Genomic DNA, 23,365 nt, shown 5'->3' with positions numbered 1-23,365 from the left:
TTGGCCATTAAGGGGGCACATACACACCTTCGCTGGCTATTCACTTTCACAGAGTGGAATGACACTGACTTTCTTTTTGTTTTAATTTCCAGTAATTCACTGCATCGCTTCATTTCGGGCGCGCAACTAAATGTCGGCGCTGTCGACTGCGTCTGTGTCTAAACCTTGATATTTAGCAGTAAAACTAATAATGTTGAAATATTTTTGGCATACTAAACAGCTGTTTTTGTTTACAGTGTTCTGAAAATGATCAAATTTGAGGGATTCAATGGTGGTAATCCTTGCCTTACATATAATTTTCAACGGGAGATTATCTTTAGGACGGTGCATATTCAAAAAGGTCGTTAAAAATCAGGCAAAGGATGGCCTTGAGAATTTCTGCAGATTGACCGGGGCTCCGAATGTGGAAGTTACATATATGGTGGCGACAGCCGACGCTCAAGATAAACAGAAACAAAAAAATCATTTCGAGCAATTTTCCTATGCTAGTATGCGCGCAATCAAACAAGCAAAAAAAAAAAAAAGGAAAACACGTAACTCAAGGAGCGGTCGTTGGCATTTTTCTCAGTTCACGATATTTTTCCCCCGGCAAGTAAATATTTTCTCAGGGGTAGGTTATAAAAAAGCCACCAGGCTTATAGCGCATGGTGGTGTATCGTTCTGCAGTTATGAATAAATGTCCGTCTACCTGTCCTTATCCCGAAGATCGATTTCTTTTTCGTAACTTCACTACACTGACATTACAGGTTTCTTCTACGGGCAAGTTCATATGCGTACCCTGTACTAGTCGTTTGCGATGGCTGTGCACACTGTAGGTCGTTGAATGGCCAATTATTGTGCGCGTGATATGTCGCTTGATTACGTTCACCTTCAGCCATGTGGGTTTCAGCCTATTTTGGTCGGATTGTGGTTTATGTCTATATAATATTTATTTATTTATTTATTTATTTATTTATTTATTTATTTATTTATTTATTTATTTATTTATTTATTTATTTATTTATTTATTTTGTTCCAGGGGCTGGTGCTTCTTTTTCTCCTTCTGTATTGGTTTAAATGGTGTATCACATCTGTGCTTTAGTTGGTTGAACTGCATGTAGTACTAGGCCAAATTAGAGTTACTGTGTGTGCTACCATATACAATAACTCTAGGCTGATGATGATGACGATTTATTGGCGTCCCCTTTGAAACAGGCTGGCGATAAAAAGTCGCCTAGCCTGCTTGATTTAATCACGCGCGCTATATGTGTTTTAATTCTAGCATTTTTGTAAACGTCTCCTTAATATTTTTCCTCTTCATCAAACCTCCTCTATCTGCCTTGCAGCGCTACCTATACCTGCAAGGGGTCCGGTCGTATCAATCTCTTTCTTGCTTTATTTTCCACCAATTTCTCTGAACGTCTCTTACTTATCTCTACTGCTGACCGTTTGATTTTTCCGTCCACTTTAAATCCAAGTGCTTCTGGAAGGTGTACGTTACCTACGGGTCTTAGTGGGTGGTTCTCTTCGCATTGCCTTGGAATGTGCAGAGTGGTCTCCGGATTTTTGCCTCATCTTGTTGCAAATACTTGCTCTGGGATGTCTTTGCTCTTAGGCAACCAGCTAGAGCCTCAATTAGCAACGCACTGCCCTTTGGTATCGCACAGATTTATCCTTCTAATTTCTTTCTTGTCATTCTTGTAAATCTTCGTGGTCTATTTTGTTTCCATTATTCTCTGCGTCTAATTCGCTGTGTGTGTTTCTCTCGCTTTCTTTCTGATGGCCCCTGGTTGCCTATTTACACTTTCAATTGCCTTGCGCTTGACGCGCAGGGTTGTCAAATTGCAACTCCGCGCGTTTTAGCAGTGGCAGCGCGTACTACACAGCCTGCGCCATGGCTTTCGAGATCGGGCTGATCGCGGAGAACATGCATGCGTAGATAGAAGCCGCGGCATTTCTGCGTTACGCTTTTGACCACTACCTCATCGACGGGTCAGGAGAGGGAGCGCTTCTTTCAACCGGTGTACGTTGGAAGAAAGGTTGATGATCAACGTCCCTGGGGAGCGCAAAACACATAGCAGCCTTTTTCACAGACTGGAGCCATGTGTCAGTTATGGATACGTCAACAAACCAATTACCAAGTAATTAATCATTATAACATGAAATTTGACGAATATGCTTTTCATGGCCAAAAGTTAAGGTGATGAAGTTGTTCGAATTTTCCTTGATGTGGCATAGTGCTTGAGCTTTCTGGAGTCAAAACTTTGGTGGGGAACGGCAAGAAGAACGGAAAACGAAATCTACCCCTGCTAAATGCCTCTGCTGTACTAGACGCTCGTCGCACGTGACATCAACGCGCGCTCGATGGGCTACGGCGAAGCGTGACGCCCTGCCGCAGGCGACTGCGCTCGCCCCTTCGTCCGGCGCGCGCCAATGACATCCTCCTCGCCCTGCGAATGCGCGAGCACCGTTGTCCGTGGTAGTGTTCGTAGTCCGTGGTAGAGGGACCTTAGTCCGTGGGTGCAGCCGACGCCACCTACAGGCTGGTGCAGCGCGCAGGAATCCCGAACTTTCCTCCCCCCCCCCTCCCTCTTCCAGCGCCGCATACCGCGCGCGGAGTGATCGATCAGCGCCGTTTGGCAATCGCTGTACGTGCGTGGGCTTATACTCACGCCTGCAGAGAACGGACGGTCCAGCGCGCGCGAGTGCCTGTATGTGTGCTCGCTATAGGGTTTCATCCGACCCGCATTTATTTGCACGCACTATCAGCAGCCGTCACTCCTGACGAAACATTTGCTTTCGCCGGCACGTTCTTCGGGTGTCTTATTTGCTACAATTGAGGACGTCGTTAGATCGGCGACTGGTTCGCTTCTTGCAGCAGATGAACTATGTCCGTACATCTCTGTATATGTGCTGGATAAGCCAAAAGTATTGACACGTACAGAACAGAACTTATGCTTATATCTTTATTGTTTTAGTAGAAAAATGACAATTTATTGCTTTCTTCTTTCCTTGAAGTACAGATAAAGTGAAGAAATTTAACGAGAAGACAAGGCCAAATCTATAAAAGAAGAACCGATGTAGAAATGAGTTAAGGAAATAAGAGGCCTATAAATCGTATAAACTGCTTAGACTGCCGGCACATTTAATATCATTTCTGCTGTAAAGGTGAGAAGCACACCAGAGGCCAACGTTCCGAACACCTTCTCTACTTCCCCCTCGCTTTCCTCTGTCTCTCGGCCCAGTTTCCTTGCGCGCGCTGCCTTGTGTCCTTCACATTTACAGTGCAAATGTCGGTATCGTATATTGTGCATGCAATAATTAAAAATGCTGTTGTAAACTACAGTAACTCGAAATAAGGGCATGGCTACGTAAATAATGAATCCATCCATAGTTCAAGGCATGTGCCGTCGCACTAAGTTTCAGAGTGTATGATTAGCAGCGTCTCACTCCATCTATGGCACGTAGACATCATTGGATATTCTCAAATGGAAGGTCTTCAATATTTGCCACGTCATTTTAGTTTCGAATTCGGCATTCATTGGAGCACTGGATGCGTAGAACTAAGTGACACAGCTATAAAATATCCTTATGAGGCTTAAGAGTGTTATAAAAGTGCACAATATAAATGATTAGGGATCTCTCTTCCTCATGGCTGTGGGTCAAACAGGAGTGCTGTTTTCATGAAATTCCATTTATCTTTACGTTCGCCCTCCTGCTGTCATATTTCTTGTTTCATAGAGTCACGTGTGGCGAGTACCATCATCCTCTAGATGGCATCTCTTATCCCGTTGTTCGCATTTTTCGAGATATTTCCTGCTGGATCCGTGGCGGTACTTGATTTATCGCTTGGGGCAGAAGGGTTTCATCAATCTTCAAGGAAAATCAACTATCGAATTTGTTATTTCAGTCGCAATGCCGGCACGCGATCGTTTCAGGAGCACTCGCTGGTGTCAGACACGAGTGTCGTCGACTTCTCAGTGCGGTATGTTTCCACTGGCAGCTGCGCCTTAAACTTACGCATATATATGCGTCGCGTTCAAGGAACCAAGGCAATTGCGCTGTTTGCGCAATGGGTCTCATAAATCTTCAGTTTTATAACCTATTCGTAGGCCTCTACGCTGGGTGCCCGCTACCGCAAGCAAAAAACGGCGAAATGGTTACCTTTTCCAGGGGATCAGTCAGGCTTCCCCAGGCATATGTGATTGATGACAACGCGGGAGCTTTGGCAGCAAGGTCACAGTGCTGAAGAACAAAAATGTTGTCACTCGCGGAATTTCGCTATTGCATCGCTTTGGATCCCCCTAGTGCTTAGTCGTGCAACAAACATACTTACACGCTTTTCTTCTAAGCGTAGCTCTTTCATTTTAGACTACCTGGATGGTCGCCCACTCACCGAAACCAAAATTATTGGTGACTGCCATGCAGGCACAACGACACGGACACAACTTTGATTCTATGTGCGCGTTGAATTAGCCGTCCTAAACCAACAACCCCGTATAGCTTCCCTCATCGTCTACAAATGTGCTGCTGTTTTACCCGCAATAGGCCGGATTGTGCGAAATATTGCGACTGTGCAACCTCGTGCACTCTGTGACGTTGCATGTCTCTGTATGGGACTCTGACACTGTATGTGACGATGCGATGTCTTCATAAACTGTGTGAAAGGCGTCCCATTATTGACAGGTGCCTTTTTCACTTATTTTCGCTCACCACAAATTTCGAGTTACGTCCTTAAAACTTGCGGGGAAATGCCGTTTACGTTCCGATTAAAACTTGTCAGCGCTGTTAGAAATGCAGTGCCGACGAGTGCGCCAATGCATTTTGGCAACCCGGTATATCTGGCGCTTTATTTTTAACACTATTCCGCCGGCAGTGCGATTCTCGGTGGTCTCCGCTCGCAGCGGTTGCGCACCGTACAGCAGGGAAACGGCGAGAGGGCGGCAGGCGCGTGGTCGTGTGCACGGCTGCGCCCCCGACCGTGCCGCCGCCGCCGCCGTCCCGACGCCCCCCGGCGACTCACGGCAATTTGCCTGCGCGGGCGTCCGCGATCAGCCGAGGGCCTCGTTTCGCGACCGAGGAGATCGGCCTGGCGAAAGCGTGGCCCGACGTGACCGGTCTCCTTTCGCCTACGCTCTTCTGTCTCTCTTCCTCGTTGTGGGGCAACACGGATGCGCCGCGCAGCCGAGAAACTAGAAGGAAAAGTAGCTGTAATGATGAAGCAAAGAAAAAAAAAACAGAAACGCGCACCCCCCTACACACTCACAGGATTGTGTAATTGTGTAATTGTTTTAGTTTTAACATGCTTTTCCTTCGCGTTCTGTTCTTTTCTTTCTTCTTTTTTTGTACGGGAGGAGGGGTACTTGTCATGCCCCTATTGCGAGAAATAAACGTGGCGTAATTACAGTGATCATCTCGACTTCGGCGTCTCCCCCTGTTCTTGCCTGTGTGACTGTTGGCTTTGCTGAAAATCGTCTCCGCCTTGCGCGAAAATAGAAACCAAGGAAGATGAAGAGCGCATAGTCTCATTCTTGCTCAGCGGTCACGTAGCCTTTGGCAGCTGACAATTTAGAGGTCGTGGGTTTTGTTTCCGGCCGTTGTACGTCCACCTTCTGACAACGGCTGACCGCGAGAAACGCGAGTTCAGAGGTCGCGCGTGCGGAAATGAAGGGACACTGACACACAGATTCCAAATGTCTCCCTTTCTGTCTATGTTATCCGCGCTATTTTACTGTTTCTAATCTCAAATCATGAAGTTAGCCAAGTATACCTTTCTGAGCAAAATCCTGAACTTACGGAGCTCCATCGGGCCAACGTCGATCCGGCGCTATCTTCTGTGAAGTCTTTCGTAGCCTGTTTTTATGAAACGAATTCTTCTGTACGCGACATAAGCTAACACGTAAGCGAGGCAACGCTGCACGCGTTGTTCTGGCGTGTTCTTTAACGTGTTCACCGAAGTCGTGCTTAAGCTTTCCCATCATATGTACAGTACGCACCAACTCGACCGACAACGCGCGTACCTAGTTCAATTGTGCTTTTAGAAGCTGTGCCACTATCCATCATCTACTAAGTGCTGCTAATCGATCATCATTCATGACAGAACTAGTTGCAAGGGCACTTAGCGAAGCTTTCTGTTGGAAATCATCCAACGTCTGGAGTCTTGGACGCCGTACGAGAAGTGTATCCGCTCCGACCGAAGTGTACCTCGCGCTGAGCGTGACAGAAATTGGCGTACTTCGTTTTGCAAACAATGAAAAGTTGGGAACTCCTTTAAGCGGAGTTTTGCTCCCGTACTCCGCCGTGGAGCACATTTACTCTACTTATGACCGATGAGAGCGAACATACTCCACTGGAAGCTGTACAAAAACTCCGCAAAATGGTGTCTAATATGATACCAACATTTACTCCCGAAAAGGATTTTCTGTGAAGCCGTCCGGTCTTTGAGTGTCTGACGGTGCGGCGGATGTTGCCATTGGGCCGCTTTGAGAAGACGGAAGGTGTTTAGTGCTTAGTCTACCGCTGTGGCTCAGTGGCGTAGGCGTTGCGCTGCTTAGCACTAGGTCGCGGGTTCGTTTCCTGGTCGCGTAGTGCTCATTCCGACGGGAGTGTAATGCTTAGAAAAAATTTATTTCGACAAAAGGCGATACGAGCACTGAGTCACAATCACGGCGCGATTCTACCAGGTGTAATGCAAAAACGTTCGTGTGCCGTGCTTTTGGTGCACGTTAAGCCGTTTTCAAGAAAACGCAATTACAAGAAACTAAAAGCTGCACAGCAACATGTTGACAATTTAACCGCTCCTCTCGGCAGTGGTTGCGGTTAAGGCATCTCTTATAATACAGCTGCATCCACCACTCGGACCTTACGTCTAGAAGAAGAAAAATGAAAGAATGGAATGGCAAGGGGGTTAATGAGAAGAGAAATCCGATTTCCTACCTCACACTGGGGGTGCATGCGAGAGTGGGCAGGAGAAAGATAAAGAACTAGCGAGAAATACGGAGCATTTGCACACGATCACTCTTGTTCACAGCACAGGTTAACAGTTCGCGCTTCTCAGTATTAGATTGATCATCGCCTGCTACTTTTCGGCCTCCGCAGGTCCTTTCACCAATGCCCGTGACCATCACATCATCATTGTACATAACCATTGTGTACACTGTATATATGGAGCACCATTTTATGCATCTGGCAATCAGTTTATGCGTAACTGTGCTTTTCCGTGGGTCTATGTGGCTATATGATAGTGAGTGAGGACTCGGACACTACTTTGCGAACGTCCCGTGTATACAATGCTTCGTTTCTTGTATACGTTATCGTCCTGGTGGAATTGCGCCGTGATTGTGACTTAGTGTTCGTATCGTTTCTGGTGGTAATAAACTTTTTCTAAACACGTGACGATCACCTAGCGGTTGCTGGCTACAACTTTCGCAATAGGTGTTACGCAAATCGTTGTAGCTTACACACACTAAACTATAGCTGTATCTGCAAGTACGCAGCTGTACGTACAGGTACAACGGCTCACCTGTGGCTTACGTACAGTCTGTGATACGGTGTCCGCGCGACGTGATATCTTTTAATTTCTAACTGTGCGCCTTCTTGCATTCGCCTCCAGTAAAAGTGGGCTTTAAGCTTGCCTTCAACAAAGCACATGCTGCGTACTCGAGCTGGTGGGCTCTGACCATGAATGCGCTGTCCCTTGCACTTTTTCAATAGATTGTACTTTCCCGTTCTTGCACCATGGTTAACTTTGAAAATTTATTCCGCCATAGCATCATATATCAAGCAAGAAATGGAGGTATTGTTTTGTTGTTCATGCAAAAAATCTTTCAAACAAATTTTTTTTATATCAGGCTTGCTGTTCACGTAAGATTATTTTGAAAACTGTCGATAAGTCCTTACAAATGGTTTGTATTTTGATTCCGCACTACCAACTTACTCCTGAAATGGTGCTTTACATATCCCGTGCACTTAACATGGCACCGGAGAATGAAAATCCTTTTGAACTATTAGTTTTGCCACAAACCGTTGAAATGTGCTGAATACCTGCAGCGTCTTGAAGCAGTTAAGTTTTAGGCTTCGTCGAATCGCTTTCAAATGTCCAATGTAGTCTCTCTCTCTCTCTCTCTCTCTCTCTCTCTCTCTCTCTCTGTTTTCCTTTTGATAAGTTATTCGAAATCTGACAAGTGTTTCGCAATTGTCGTTCGATCCGACTGCACTCTCTCCGCAACCCGGGAAGTTCTTATTAGTTTTGTTTTTCGTTCGTGTTAGGGTCACCGGCCATCGAGTTGCTTAAGAACACACTTACTCGAAGCAGACGGCGAAAGCCTTTGAAGTCTTCTTTTAAGAAGCTTCCATTTAGGTAATGCATCATACGTCCAGCTCAGTAATGATAACGTACAGCGCGGATTATACGATCGAACGTTGGCCTCTTGGGAAGCCGACCACATGCCAGAGGTCCGCAGGGTATTGCATATCCTCAGAGTGTGGCGCTCTTGGCAATTCGGCGAAAGTAAATTATTATGGGAATTCGAATTAAATCCATCTCTATGTTCTCTGTGTTATTCTTCCTTGTTGCTGAAGGTATTAGCAGAAGCAATCCCATAATTGCGCTTCTTTAATTCAATATTTCTTTTTCTTGGGCGTCTGTAGCGAGCGTGCGCGCCGTAACTTGGGATCTTGAAGTGCAGCCGCGTGAAGTCGCGCCTGCCAGGGAGGAGATCGTCTTTCGCGGAGCATCCAAGTGCGCAGTTCCAAGCACGCGTGAGTGTTTTTCTTTTCTTTTTTTTTTTTTTTGGTGTGTCCTATTAATTCCTTTTGCCTGCAGTCACGGTTCGAGATAGTAATCTCTGGGAATTTACGACGTCCGTCCTAGCTGCTCGTTGATGGCCGGCGACCGCGTCGAATCGCTCCGTACCGGCCCGTGCCTCTCACTGCGCCATGTCAATCACGTTCGATTCTCTTCGCCGACCGGATGCGAAGTTCTAGCGCGGGCCATTGTGCCGAGCCCGCAGCAGTCAGCGGTGAAGCCCCAAGGCGTATCTTTGCTGCCTATTCCTAAATTAGAGGTGCCGTCTTACAATTTTCTTTCACGTTCTCGTCGTCGCTGAGTGTGGTGTTTTGTCTACAGGTAGAATGGTCTAAGTATGAGAGCACTGGCACCGATTCAGAATTCAAGCGTTAGGCTTGACGCTACTTGGAAGAAAGAAAAAAATAAGCATCAAGAAATGACGAACTAGCGGAAAGCTGACGTTTACTTGCTGGTGCAACGATAAGACAGTTTAGAAAGCATATAAAGAATTCAAAGTAGTAACAAGGCATAACAAAATATTAGCCAAACGTGCGCGTTTTTTTTTTTTTGTAATTTGCGAAAGAACGCCTGAGAGTTAGCTGCGTTTGTTTCGAAAATAACTGCTTACACTGTGCTCCTTCGCATATTTCGCACCCATTTTGACAACACTTTTGCACTTGTGGTGAATGAGAGCACTGAGAATACTGATACTATTACTGGCAAGCTGCTACAGTTTGACCACTCCTTCCGTTTTCTTGCTTTTTTTGTTCTTTCTTTCTTTTTTGGTATTGTTTGGATCCGACTGCTGGTACGATCTGTTGGGAACTCGGCGCTGACGCCCGTGGTTGTACCTGGGTCGCAAGCCCCAAGGGTAGCGTTGGCCTGGCGGCCGGGGGTACAACTGGAAGCATCCGAAGGTCCCGGCAAAGCATGAGTCGACTGGTAACAACGAAACAACTTGTTTATTTTAACATCGCAAAGAGTTGGCGGTCAGGTTTGACCGTAGTAGAGAGACGGGAGAGCACTTCACTCAACAGAAGAAATCGGAGCCCTCCTTTTGGCGTCCGGGGGCAGCTGTTTTTATACTCTCGCAGTTGAGGGCAAGAAGGAACCCCTCAAAAGACGAGCACGTGAATGTACAATGGGCTAATGGTGACGCACACTGTCGTAGCGATGCCGTAGCACCATGTCGAGCACGATCTCGTAGCACCCTGTCGTGGCGCTGCCGGTCGGACACAATGACTGTAATGAGAGGATGGTCCCTGCTTTGGCATCGCCTGTTTCGGGCACAATGACTAGAACGAGATCCCTGCTTTGGCATCGCCTGTTTCGGGCACAATGACTGGAATGAGATCCCTGCTTTGGCATCGCCTGTTTCGGGCACAATGACTGGAATGCGATGATAATCCCTGCTTTCGCATCGCCTGGTTCTGGCACAATGACTGGAATGCGAGGATGATCCCTAGGCGGTCGCATCGCCGCAGTCGCGCCTGGAAACACCTGGCGATGAGTGTTGCGGCGACGACGATCGGGCCAAAATGTCTGCCGCCCCGCCGCAGTCGCGCCGGCAAAACCACGTGTCGCAGGCGAAACGCAACAGACCGCCCCGCCGGGGGAAGGAGATCCCGATGGACAGGGGACTGCATCCGCTGTCCGGAGGGATGTCGCTCGATGATGCTCATAACCGAAGTCGGGCGTCCCTCGACGTTTCTTGAGCGCAGCGCACAGAGAAGGCCTCGTTCTCTCGTTCAGGTTCGCACGGGACACTGCAAAGTGACTTCGGGAGAGTTCACATTTTTGTTCTCGTTCCCGGCAAGCGTTAGAACTACGCTGAAACTCAACCGCTCAGTCAGCAAGCACGGCACAACCCTCACTAAGCCCTGCCAGGCTCTTTCCCCTTTTTATACCACTGCCTAGTTCCTTACAGTAGTCTAGCATCACTCAGAACGCGTCCACAAATTGAAAAATTGCACTAGAAAGCATATCATCACTTTGAAACACTAAACAAAAGCAATATGTTAAAAAAAAATCCTGCCTCAGGAAGAAAAACATCAGTAACAAACAATTTTGAGGCTGATTCCTACGTTAGGGGCTTCGACTTAAGCCATCGGCGTTACCGTTGAGACTCCCCTTTTTGTAACGCACCTCAAAGGAATATTGTTGTAAAGCGAGGCTCCAGCGCAGGAGGCGGCCATTTTTGGGAGAGATGGTCTGCAGCCATTGGAGAGGGCAGTGATCCGTCTCAATGATAAACCCTGAGCCGGCTAGATAGCATGACAATTTCTGAACGGCCCACACGAGACATGCACACTCTTTCTCGGTGGCGCTATACGCCTGCTCACGACTGGTCAGCTTACGACTAGCATACAGGACGGGGTGTTCTACTTCTCCATTTTCCCGTTGGCACAGTACAACGCCCATGCCTCGCTCACTAGCATCGCACTGAACAACGAACCCTTTTGTATAGTCTGGCGATCGTAGCACAGGCTGGTTTGTTAGGGCACTCTTTAGGGCGCTAAAAGCTCTTTCCTTTGTCTCGTCCCAGACGACTGTTTGAGGCTCTGTTTTTCTTAGAGCATCCGTCAGGGGAGCCGCGATATCAGAGTACCTAGGGATGTACCTCTGATAGTAGCCGGCGACACCTAAGAACGACCGAATATCGGTCTTCGTGCGCGGTTGCGGAAAGTCTCGCACAGCGGCCACTTTTATTTCAGAGGGGCGGCGACGACCCTGACCAATCACGTGACCGAGGTAGACAACCTCGGCCTGTGCTAACTGGCACTTAGGAGCCTTGACTGTCAAGCCCGCTTCGCGCAGGCGGGTTAGCACTGCCCGCAAGTGTGCCATATGCTCAGACCAGGATGCGGAGAATATCGCTACGTCGTCTAGATACGGTAAAGCGAATTCTTGCTGTCCCCGCAACACTTTATCCATGAGACTTGAAAAACAGTATGGCGCGTTCTTCAAACCAAAACTCAACACTTTAGGACGGAATGTTCCCATTGGTGAAATGAACGCCGCATACCTACTAGCCTCTTCTGTAAGTGGAACCTGCCAATAACCCCTGACAAGATCTAGGGTGGAAATAAACTGAGCGCTACTAACTTTCTCAAGGCGCTCCTCGATGTTAGGGATCGGATAAATTTGATCCTTAGTGATGGAATTAAGCCTGCGGTAGTCGACGCAAGGACGAGGTTCCTTGCCCGGTACCTCAACTAAAATCAAAGGGGAGGTATAATCACTCTCACCTGCCTCAATAACACCGAGCTGTAGCATTTTCTTTACCTCAGCCTCCATAATATCGCTCTGGCGGGGTGACACCCGATACGCCTTGGATCGTACTGGCTCTGGGGAGGTAAGTTCTATATCATGAGTAAGTACAGAAGTCCTACCAGGCCTCTCAGAGAACAGACCTTGAAACTCTTGTAATAGCTGGTGTAGTTCGGTTTTCTGCTCGGGCGACAGCGGTGCCCTACTGATAAGGTCACTAATGACTTGACCGGTGTCTTCCCTGTTCGTCACTGAGCCTAGTCCCGGAAGCTCGACCGGAAGCTCTTCAGGAACGTTTACCATCATGCACACCACTGCTTCCCTTTGTCTATAAGGTTTGAGCAGATTACAGTGGTAAACTTGCTGTGCTTTCCGCTTTCCTGGCAGACTTACCACGTAGTTAACGTCCGACAGTTTCTGAACAATTCGTGCTGGGCCCTCCCACTGCACGTCTAGTTTGTTGTTTAGCGATGTGCGCAATATCATGACCTCATCGCCAACCTCAAAACGACGGGCCCTGGCTGTCCGATCATAATAAACCTTGGCCCTCTGCTGGGCCTTTGTCATTGCTTCACCTGACAACTCCTGTGCCCTTCTTAAGCGTTCGAGAAGCTTAAGCACGTACTCCACCACGACTGGGTCGTCGCCCCTACCTTCCCATGATTCTCGAAGCATGCGAAGCGGAGATCGAAGCGAGCGACCGTACACCAGTTCAGCTGGCGAAAACCCCGTAGCTGCATGCGGCGCGGTCCTTAAAGCAAACATCACCCCAGGCAGACACAGCTCCCAGTCAGTTCGATGTTCAAAACACAACGCTCTCAACACGCGCTTCATGACGGAGTGGAGCTTCTCAACGGAATTCGACTGTGGGTGGTACACTGAGCTGTGTAACAGCTTTACCCCACACCTTTCGAGAAAAGTTGTCGTCAAAGCGCTAGTAAACACTGTGCCCTGATCTGATTGGATTTCCGCAGGGAAACCAACTCGCGCAAATATGGACAGTAGTGCATTAACTATCTCAACTGAGCTGAGTTCTTTAAGCGGCACTGCTTCAGGGAACTTTGTCGCTGGGCAGATCACAGTCAAAATGTGTCTGTACCCCGTGGCTGTTACCGGCAGAGGTCCCACAGTATCAATAACGAGCCGTCTAAAAGGCTCCGTAATGATAGGTACCAATTTCAACGGCGCCCTCGATTTGTCCCCTGGTTTGCCCACCCGCTGACAAGTGTCACATGTCCTCACGAAATGGTCTGCGTCCCGAAAACACCCTGGCCAATAGTACTCTTGCAAGAGACGGTCCTTAGTTTTCTTAACTCCAAGGTGTCCGGACCACGAACCCCCGTGTGACAAGCGCAACAGATCCTGACGATAGCATTGAGGCACGATCAGCTGATCGAACTCCACTCCTCTGCGGTCTAGATACTTCCGGTACAGGACTCCACCTCTTTCCACAAAACGCGCAGTTTTCCTGGCGATACCTTCTTTGACATTGCAGCGCACGTTTTCCAGGCTGCCATCCTTTTTTTGCTCGGCTATCAAAGCCGACCGGCTGACTTTTAGCAACCTATCAAGTCCGTCTGACGTAGGCGCGATGAGCAAATCAGTAGATAGCTCTTCTAACTTTCCCGCATCGGGATTTTCCTCTCCGGTATCTGGTGCCTTTAACGTTACAGACTCAAGTTTATTCAGTTCGGGCGTGCTCGGAATATCAGCTTGCTGCGCCTCTGACCCTTTTTCGTTGTTTGATAACGTCGGCCCCGCAACTACCGCCTTTGCAGCGAGCTCCCGAACCTTCGATCTGGTTAAGGCCTGAACACTAGCTTCACCAAACAAAAGCCCCTTCTCGCGCAGGAGGTGATCGGACCTGTTTGAAAATAGGTACGGGTACTGGGGTGGCAGCATAGATGACACTGCCGCCTCTGTCTCAAGCGCTCCGAAAGGTCCTTCAATAAGCACCTTTGCTACTGGCAGACACACGCTATGAGCTTCCACGGCTTGCTTGATCCACGCGCACTCGCCCGTGAACATATGGGGTTCTACGTAAGATGGGTGAACTACATCCATCGTAGCTGCGGAATCGCGAAGCACTCGGCACTCTTTCCCGTTCACGAGGAGGTCTCGCATGTAAGGCTCGAGAAGCTTCATGTTCTCGTCAGTGCTGCCTATTGAAAAAAACACAACTTTTGGTGTTGTTTCCGGACACTGCGCCGAAAAGTGACCCGGCTTCTGGCACGTATAACACAAGCGCGCTCGCCTCATCTCGAAGCGCTTTCTGCGTTTGGCTGCCGCCGTCTCTTTACGTTTGGTCGGACTGCTTTCGCTCGCATCCGCACTACGCGTGTCCCCCTTTGCTCTCATGGGTGTGAACTTCGGCCTCTCAAACTTCGAGCCAAATTCACCCTTTTGACCGTCCTTAGCTCCGCGAGCCCGACGCGTCACAAACTCCTCGGCTAGCTCAGCGGCTTTAGCCACCGTACAAACGTCTGGCCTATCCAAGACCCAGTATCGCACGTTCTCCGGTAACCGACTATAAAACTGTTCTAGCCCGAAGCACTGCAGAACTTTATCGTGGTCACCAAACGCTTTCTCTTCTTTGAGCCACTCCTGCATGTTCGACATAAGCCTATACGCAAACTCTGTATATGACTCACTTCTGCCTTTCTCATTTTCCCGAAACTTCCGACGGAACGCCTCCGCAGACAGCCGGTACTTTTTTAGCAGACTCGATTTTACTTTGTCGAAATCCTCTGCTTCCTCTCTATCCAAGCGAGCGACTACGTCGGCCGCCTCGCCGGGTAACAAAGTGAGCAAGCGCTGTGGCCACGTTTCCCGAGAGAACCCCTGCTTCTCGCACGTTCGCTCAAAGTTAACCAGGAACAAACCAATGTCCTCTCCAAGCTTAAACGGCCGCATCAGGTCAGTCATTTTGAACAATACGCGTTCTCCTGCACCGTGTGCCTGACTTCCATTACGAGCGCGTTCCATCTCTACCTCAAGGCGCTTCATTTCCAAAGCGTGTTGACGGTCACGCTCTTGTTGCTCTCGCTCTTTCTGTTCTTTACGTTCACGCTCTTCTTTTTCTTTCTGTTCTTTACGTTCACGCTCTTCTTTTTCTTTTTGCTCTTTAAGTTCGCGCTCCTGTCTTTTTGCAGTCTCTCTCTCTTCAATGGTCTCAAGGCATTCCGACAGCTCGTCATCCTCAGCCTCTAACTCAAGAATAGCCTTTAGCAGTTCAGGTTTTCTTAGTTTGTCTGAGACATCCAGACCCAACTCTCTTGCAAGCTCCAACAATTTCGGTTTGCGCAACGACTTCAAATCCATGGCTGCTCTGAATGCTGCTTTCTCTACTGCTTACTATTGTCTTGCCGCAAACTAACCCGGCAGCAACGACAACCACAATTACCAGCTCTGTTTCTAACACTAACAAAAGCCTGGCAAAGCTCAGAAGAAGAAAGTCCCGCACTCACCAAACCTCGCAGGCAGGAATTCCGCGCAGTCGTTCCGCTGCAGGCAACCAGTCGTCACACAGGGCTCGTTGCACTGCTCCCGGATCGTCGTTGAGCTGCTCAGCATACAGTCAACTGCATCTCTTTGCTGCTGGCCTCCGTTGTCGCGATCTCACCGCTGGCAGACAGTTGTTTGAAGTCGGAGGCGATCTCACCGCTGCCAACCAGATGTTTGGATCGGACTGCTGGTACGATCTGTTGGGAACTCGGCGCTGACGCCCGTGGTTGTACCTGGGTCGCAAGCCCCAAGGGTAGCGTTGGCCTGGCGGCCGGGGGTACAACTGGAAGCATCCGAAGGTCCCGGCAAAGCATGAGTCGACTGGTAACAACGAAACAACTTGTTTATTTTAACATCGCAAAGAGTTGGCGGTCAGGTTTGACCGTAGTAGAGAGACGGGAGAGCACTTCACTCAACAGAAGAAATCGGAGCCCTCCTTTTGGCGTCCGGGGGCAGCTGTTTTTATACTCTCGCAGTTGAGGGCAAGAAGGAACCCCTCAAAAGACGAGCACGTGAATGTACAATGGGCTAATGGTGACGCACACTGTCGTAGCGATGCCGTAGCACCATGTCGAGCACGATCTCGTAGCACCCTGTCGTGGCGCTGCCGGTCGGACACAATGACTGTAATGAGAGGATGGTCCCTGCTTTGGCATCGCCTGTTTCGGGCACAATGACTAGAACGAGATCCCTGCTTTGGCATCGCCTGTTTCGGGCACAATGACTGGAATGAGATCCCTGCTTTGGCATCGCCTGTTTCGGGCACAATGACTGGAATGCGATGATAATCCCTGCTTTCGCATCGCCTGGTTCTGGCACAATGACTGGAATGTGAGGATGATCCCTAGGCGGTCGCATCGCCGCAGTCGCGCCTGGAAACACCTGGCGATGAGTGTTGCGGCGACGACGATCGGGCCAAAATGTCTGCCGCCCCGCCGCAGTCGCGCCGGCAAAACCACGTGTCGCAGGCGAAACGCAACAGTATATACTAGCTTGTACTCTTTAGGAAGATGTAATAAACGAAGCTGGACAGGTCATGTAATGCGTAGGTTAGATAATCGGTCGACCATTATGGTTACAGAATGGGTGCCATGAGAAGGGAAGCGCAGTCGAGGACTGCAGAAGACTAGGTGGTCTGATGAAATTAAGGAATTTGAAGGTGCTAGTTGGAGTTGGTCAGCGCAGGACAGGGGTTATTTAGGGGACATTGATGATGATGATGATGATGATGATGATGATGATGATGATGATGATGATGATGATGATGATGATGATGATGAACGCGTTTGACAGCTTCACTTTTTAGATTTATCCTGGAGGAGCTATGCCGTTAAACTGTGCCTGGCGTGGCATCTAGTAGGGCTAGAAAAGTGGACTGTGCTCGAGGCGAACCAATCCGTTGGTCGTCGCTGTGTAACATGATGAGGGACATAAAAATGACAGGAAAAAGAAATTACCTGTAAGAACAAAGTCTAGTATTTAATTTTTATGGAAATGTGAAGTTTGTTCCTAGGTTACAAGTCTGATAACGTCATTGTGACGTCGTAAATTTGGCGATTCTATCGCATATTCTTTCTCCCATTCTTTTTCTTCTTTTTTGCGCAGGGTCGCTTACGAAGCTTTACAAGTTGTTTTCGTTTCTTGCTTATCTATGATGGCAATGTCCTACTTTCTTAAATATTTAACTACACTGAACCAAAGGTCACCCTAATGTAAGACGACACAAGGAGCTAGTCTTGGAAATTAATTTTTGGCATCATCGCGCGTCCTTCGCCCCTCCGTCGTTATGGTTACATAAGAAGCTTCGGCTATGGCTGAACTGACATGCGTAATTATTTCGAAGTGAGCGCTTGCCACTCCCTCCTATTTCTTAACGCACATTTTCTATAATGAACGTAAAATAATTTAAAAGGACAACGCTCCTGTTCTTGCCTTTAATGCTGCATTTATTTCTGTAAGATTAAACCAAAAGAAAAATATTGCGGCAGTTTTACTTGTGAGCGTTCTAGAAATTGTGCCGACGACACTGCAAACTCTGAGCCCACAGTGAGCAGCTAGAATATTATACATTAAAATGTCGGAAAGTAGTCAAAGTCCTGCACTATATATTTAATACTTTTAGAGACATATATTTACTATTCTTTATAACTGGAAACAATTACCCATTATACATCATCACGGAAGAAAAAATATTGCGGGAACACTTTGAACAGACCTTGGTACACCTCGGATGTATTTAGGGTATAAAAAAGGAAATCACGCTCACAGTAAAAGAGGTTGAAAACATACTGACTCCTAAGCTTGTAAGTTCAGATAAAAAATTATATTCTGCCGTAAATTTCAGCTGCTCCGGGCGTAGCTCCGGCCCGGCTTGCTTGTTGTTGCGGTGCCACTCGCTGCCACTGCGTAAATATTTTACATAAACCCTTTATGACGTGTCCCCGTAACATTGTTGATGGCGGCACGGGGCACAGCTCGTCCTCTTTCTCGCCTGCTGTGCAACGTCTTCTTCGTCCGCAGGGCACGTGGTCCATAACAGTGGCACTGGTCGGCGCTGTCCTTATTATTATTATTATTATTATTATTATTATTATTATTATTATTATTATTATTATTATTATTATTATTATTATTATTATTATTATTATTATTATTATTATTATTATTATTATAGCGGCCCGCATCAGTCCCGGGCTGGACCTAAATAAAGTTCTTCATACCATACCGGCAGTCTTGCTGCTTGGGGTATCTTTCAGTTGTCTTATCATCATCGTCACAACTTGTCGAGGCAGCTTGTTAAATCTGTTAAAATACATCATCGGGGCAACGTGTTACAGCTGTCAGCTTAGAAAACTATCCAATATAGAAAAAGCGCAGTAAGGGGTTGAAGAAAGCAGTTAGTATGCATGATAGTAAAGATTTATTTGCAATGGGTTCATTATTATGCAGCTCCAGTTAAGACACGAATCTAACACGATTACAAGCAGTAACAACGCTAGAGCTCATGACTCCAAACAGTAATACATAGTTTTAGGTAATACATACCTATGCATAAGCATCAATTTGGTAAAAATTAAGCGGATTTGAGGTCTTGTTGCTACTATGTGCCACGTCCACACGCACAACTAGAGCAGCGGACTTATTATTAATTGAGGAAACCATAATCATTACCTTAATGGACAAATCGGAAAAGTCCTCCGCTAAAGCTGGCACCACTCTGGCGTGTAGAAGCTAAGTTTGCGTTAAAACACACTGTCATATGCACACGAGACAGCACCAGACCACAGTGGCCTGTGAAGAATTTACAAGCAAGCCTGCACACCATGCGGCACCACACCGCTGCTTTGTACACCCCAGGTGTCACCAGATCCCTCTAGTGTGCACATCTGGAATCAACAGACCACTGAGCTCTCCACCCTAGAAAACGTTAAGAAGCACTAGAAAACACAAGACCGGTCTGGCGTATTCTTCAGTTGGGGTATCTTTATAAACCTATCTTAGAAATTATTTTTCACATTTGACTGTAGGTTTATGCTGGCAAGTAATCTTTTGTTGTGGCTCCAAGTACAATAATCAACGCTCATCTTGAGAACGAAGAAGTTCGGTACCCCGAATTCCGGCGCCACACATCGTAACTCGCGATTCCTCCATGGGAGATTCATCATGCTGATCGCCCAACTTGGTTATAAAAGGCTGTGGTGGCGCGTCCGGGGTAACGACCCGATAATATACCGCAGCTCTATCAGGACAGGTCGATCTATCACACGTATCAGATTTCCAATATTCATCCGCTACCACGACGCATACTTGCTAAGGGGCGAAGGCGAGAGTGCTTCTCAGAGCTCCTTGGTCGAGCTCCGTCCCAAGATGGCTAGGTGAAAGAGGAGATAGAGAGAGGGAGAGAGATAGGAAAGTAAGAAACGGTGGACATTAGCGCTGATAAAAATTCTCTTCTGAGCTCGGCTTTCGTCAGGTGCTTTTGACTTATATACGAGGCACTCAACCCGACTTCATTTAAGTGCCGACCGGTACTATAACCATTTCCTTCCCGCCTTACCGCCCCGTCCCTCTCTCCCTCCCTCCCCCCATCTCTTTTAGACGGACTTTGTGGCAGAGGAAGGTTCGTTGCACTTCTCTTTCGGATCCACTCCATGCGCACTCATTTGCTTCTCTGAAATTAGCTTTTTTCTTTCGTTTTATTTCTGTTTTAGTGTTGGTTGTTGGGCGTTTTCGTCTTTCTGGAAGCTTTTATACGCGCGTCTTGAATGTGATGCCGGTACACTTTCATCTCAGCGAGGCACGCGAGGGATGGCGACATCTCTGACTGCCTCCAAACGCTGAATTTATCTTTATTTTTTTCTCACTCTGCTCGTGCCGGGCTGTTGTCGTCTGACCGGGTTTCTTAATCTGGGCCTCCTCCTTACGTCTTTCAACTACGTTCTCTCGCCTTGGTGTTTTTTTGTCTTCGCGTTCAGACATGGCGTGCATCCGCCTGCGTTGCTATCCGATGCTTGCTGTTTGTATGCTGCCAGCTGTGCTCATTTTCATGCTTGTTGTGAGAGGTTTCATGTCTGCGTCTTTTGGTTGCTTATTTGCACGTGCATTATTAGCTTCACCGTTGTCACCGGCTCCCATTATCCGGTTATTCACACGTGAACTAATAGGTGAACAAAAAAAAAGGAAAGACACCTTCGCAGCATTTACTAATGGAACTATGAAAAAGTAGAAAGATCACGATTAAGTGAAAACGAAAAAGCAAGTTTCACCTTAGGAGCCATCGTATAACCGGCATTATGAATTATCCTGCATCGACGGCGCTTTAAGGGTGGTGCTTATGTCGAGGTACTAAAAAATGATGATGGCGTCCCTTGACGTATATGGGGTTCTTTTCATAGTTGGTCTTGAATCACAGCCGAGAATCCTTGCTAAGTATTAAAAACGTTTTCAAAATATATTTTTCCTACAAAAGCAGAAGTGCGAATGACCGCACCGGCTGCTGCCCTGATATTTGCTTCTCTGTGTCATCGACTGCGTTTTTAGGAAACAAAATTTGAAATAAATACATCGCCCAGCGCACCGATCATCCATTCAAAGTATACCCTTATTCGAATGCTCTCCTTTGCTTCTAAATATTAAGCTTTGGAGTGAACTGCCGAAAGAGTTTGCGTCTGTCAAAAATTATGATGCATTTTGTGCAGCTGTATCTTCTATATATGCCTGCGCCTTCTTTCTTGCTTTTGAATTATCTGTGAGTGTGCAATAATGTATCCCCCCCCCCCTTTTATGTAATAAACCTGTGGGGTCTTTAAGGGTGTTGTAAATAAATAAATAAATAAATATTTCGCAGATACCGCAAGTACATATCGGTGTGGCTTTTAAGGTTGTGTGTGGGGCCACATGTTCATGTTCAGTCGCTAACTAAATAAAAAAACACAGCAAGAAACTTTTTGCCGAGAGAAAAATTTCTGACATTGCTGAAGCCCATCTGGGCCTGGCGTCAGAATTTTTGCCGTTGCGACTGATAATTTTGTTGCGTACTCTAATGTGATGTCGCTGCAATAATTAGTTAATGTTATATCGTATAGGAATAGCAATATTTTCCGTAAGCGTAACGTCTCGCCGCTACCAAAGCGCCTATCATGACCATGTGTAGTTGTGTTGTTACTACGGCAAGCTTTGTGTTTCGCATAGAGATGACAGCGTTGCGACACGCTGTTTAAAGTATATGGCATATATAAGCTGAAAATGGTTTGTTGTAGATTAAGCCTAGAAGCTTCCCTATAAGTAATTGGGCTGTAGTTGTATGCATCGTTCACAATAGCTTTTTTCGAGATTCGATACATCTTGTCCCATTGAAGCGCGCTAATTATGGCGGTTGCATTTCGCGATAGGGTTTACAACGTAAAAGCATATAAGACGTAGGAGCTGTTTTGTCACAGGCTTCTGTCGTCTGGGTTTAAGGGTCAGAACGAGCTACAAGCGTGCTCCTGGAGATTTTTTGTTTGTTTGTTAGAAATATACGATCACTCGTTATTTTGCTCATATGGTAGCTGTCTTACAAATGCAGCCTACGATATCTCATATTTCCTCTATATCATCATCTATACGCTAGCGGGTTTGTTTGGTCGTTTGTTTGTTTGTTTGTAACCTCTTCTAACCACTGGAATGTCAACGGGATATGAAGACCCGGTGCAGGTAATGACGCCAGTCGGACCTTGTAGGGCCTTTTACCCATTATTGATGAAAATATCTGTCCTTCTGACGTGACCTTTCAATGCCGAAGCCCAAGCGGGGGATCGAAGGGAATGCCCCCATCATGTCGGCCTGTGCGTGCGTGCGGCGCGCCTGCTTGTTTTGCCTGTGAGTCTGTGCGCTTCCCTCATGTGCTCATGCCCCTCGTCAACTAACTGCTCTCTTCCGGAAATGCCAGTTTGCGGCTTATCTTCTGCAGCACACCGTGTGATATCAAACGTGCTTTCTTTCCTGACGAAGACACGTTCATCCCGACTTGTGCGCAATGTCAGGTCCTTTTGTATGTCGCGTATGTTTGGGATTCCAACATTATCTGACGGCTGCCGTGGCTGACGTTGTTTATCACCTAGTCATTACGTACAGCCGCCCTGATTTTTAATAATATAGCGCGAGCGTCGACTGAACTGCTGGTGAGCGCCTTATAACGGCGATAAGCGTGCAACGAGGCGAGAGTTCGCGCACGAGCCTTGTTGCCTTGTTGCACTCGCCTTGTTGCACGCTCTTGTTGCACGCTTATCGCCGTTATAAGGCGCTCACCAGCAGTTCAGTCGACGCTCGCGCTATATTATTAAAAATCAGGGCGGCTGTACAAAGGGGCTACTTGAAAGCAAGCTCAAGTGATCAACGATAGTCCTCTCCTTCAGTAGCTCTCCCTCGCTGCAGCAGACGATAAGAAGATACTGAACAAAGAAATGAAGGTGCGGACACTTCATGAGCTCGCATGAATATGTCTAGGTGCACAAATTATGATGTTTCTCATCCTTTGTGATCGAGAGCGTAGTGGTAAACAAATACTTGACAGAGATCTAAGCAAATATTGTCGCTGCAAGTAGCTGAAATTAACGTTTTGTGTGATAGACATCAATCATTAAGGGAACAAGGAGGGCGCAGCCACGTTAGTGGACCGTTTATAGTCGGCGGTAGTTTGACGAGAAACGCGTAACTATAGTGCCTTTAATTGCAGCTGCACTTCACGTTTAGTAGCCCTATGTATACATAAATCGATCACTCGGGCAGTTCACATGCTCCTGTGGCTCAGCCGGCCTCAGCTCTTAAGGCGTAAATATATTCCGACGTAACGCGCGCGCTCGCGCACGCTACGTTACGTTGGCGAAAACAACTTCTATAGTCCGACGCACTGCAGCGCCGACGTAACCGGCGGCTGCCAGCGCGCCCCGACGGGCTCGGCGCAAATTTAGCTCCTGCTCCATTCGCGCGCCGGCGCCGCCGACCGCGTCGACCCACAATGCATTTCGCGCGAAGAAAAAGGCGCCAACAGAACTCCGCAGACGGCCTTTGCGGACGGCGCGCGACTTGGCGAACGTTCTGCGCATGCTCCGAAGATAGCAGCCGACGGCGCGCGCGTTGAAGTATAGAGGGCATGGCATCTCGGCTGGTGCAGCGCAACCGACGTAGCGTGACTGACCGCGAACGACCCTCGCCCGCGCGCCGATACGTCGGACTATAAACGGGCCTTTTATGATCCTTCCGTCGCCGTCATCTTCGTCGTCGACACGAATTCTTCCGTAGAAGTAGATATAACGAAAATTGAAGAACCTATATTTTAGTCGG

The 23,365-nt window shown here is 47.6% G+C and overlaps 1 protein-coding gene across 5 annotated transcripts in view; it reads left to right on the top strand.

The window, feature by feature from the left end:
• dnc (phosphodiesterase dunce) overlaps positions 1-23,365 on the top strand; it is a 708,859-nt gene that overhangs the window by 327,038 nt on the left and 358,456 nt on the right. The window lies entirely within an intron of this gene.

Source organism: Dermacentor variabilis, chromosome 10, assembly GCF_050947875.1.
Source record: "Dermacentor variabilis isolate Ectoservices chromosome 10, ASM5094787v1, whole genome shotgun sequence".
NCBI lineage: Eukaryota > Metazoa > Arthropoda > Arachnida > Ixodida > Ixodidae > Dermacentor > Dermacentor variabilis.
The sequence above is the reverse complement of the archived record's forward strand: the minus strand, read 5'-3'. Positions and strand labels throughout refer to the sequence as shown.